The following is a 1,136-nucleotide window of genomic DNA, read 5'->3' as shown; positions in this document are numbered from 1 at the left end:
GGGGCTCAGTGGTGCTGTCGGGCTCCTCGGCCTCCTCATCCTCGCTGTCCTTGTCCTCCTGCGGGGACAGCGTCACCTCAGCCCAGGTGTCACCTCAGGTGTGACCTCAGCCCTGGTGTCACCTCAGGTGTGACCTCAGGTGTGACCTCAGCCCAAGTATGAGCTCAGGTGTGACCTCAGCCCTGGTGTCACCCCAGGTGTCACCTCAGCCCTGGGTGTCACCTCAGGTGTCACCTCAGCCCCAGGTGCCACCTCAGCCCCAGGTGTCACCTCAGCCCTGGTGTCACCTCAGGTGTCACCTCATCCTCAGGTGCCACCTCAGCCCCTCTGGATGCTGGGGGACACTCGGGGACGCTCCAGGGACACCCTGGAATTCCAGGGGACATTCTGGGGACATTCTCGGGACACCCTGGGGGCTCCGGGAGACACTCAGGGACACCAAGGGGACACTGAGGGACACCAGGGGACACTCAGGGACACCAAGGGGACACTCGGGGACACCAAAGGGACACCAAGGGGACACTCAGGGACACCAGGAGACACTCGGGGACACCAGGGGGCACCAAGGGGGCACCAAGGGGACACTCGGGGGCACCAAGGGGACACTCGGGGACACTCAGGGACACCAGGGGACACTTGGCAACGCCCTGGGGACTCTTGGGGCTCCTTGGGGACACGAATCCTCTGTGTCCCCTGTGTCCCCCTGCGCCCTCTGTCCCCTGTCCCCAACGTGTCCCCTCTCCGGGCACCTGCAGGGACTCCTGGAAGGAGCACACCTGGTACTGGGCGTACTGGGCGATGCTGGTGTGGGGTCCCCAATGTGTCCCCTGTCACTGAGGTGTGTCCCCCATGCCCCCAGCGTGTCCCCAACGTGTCCCTGCTGTGTCCCCTGTGTGTCCCGTCCCCGGGGTGTGTCCCCCATGTCCCCAACGTGTCCCCAGTCCCCCTGACGGACCTGCAGGGACTCCTGGAAGGAGCACACCTGGTACTGGGCGTACTGGGCGATGCTGGTGTGGGGTCCCCAATGTGTCCTCTGTCACTGAGGTGTGTCCCCCATGCCCCCAGCGTGTCCCCAACGTGTCCCTGCTGTGTCCCCTGTGTGTCCCGTCCCCCGGGTGTGTCCCCCATGTCCCCAC

Source organism: Corvus brachyrhynchos, unplaced genomic scaffold (genome assembly GCF_000691975.1).
Source record: "Corvus brachyrhynchos isolate BGI_N302 unplaced genomic scaffold, ASM69197v1 scaffold869, whole genome shotgun sequence".
NCBI lineage: Eukaryota > Metazoa > Chordata > Aves > Passeriformes > Corvidae > Corvus > Corvus brachyrhynchos.
The sequence above is the reverse complement of the archived record's forward strand: the minus strand, read 5'-3'. Positions refer to the sequence as shown.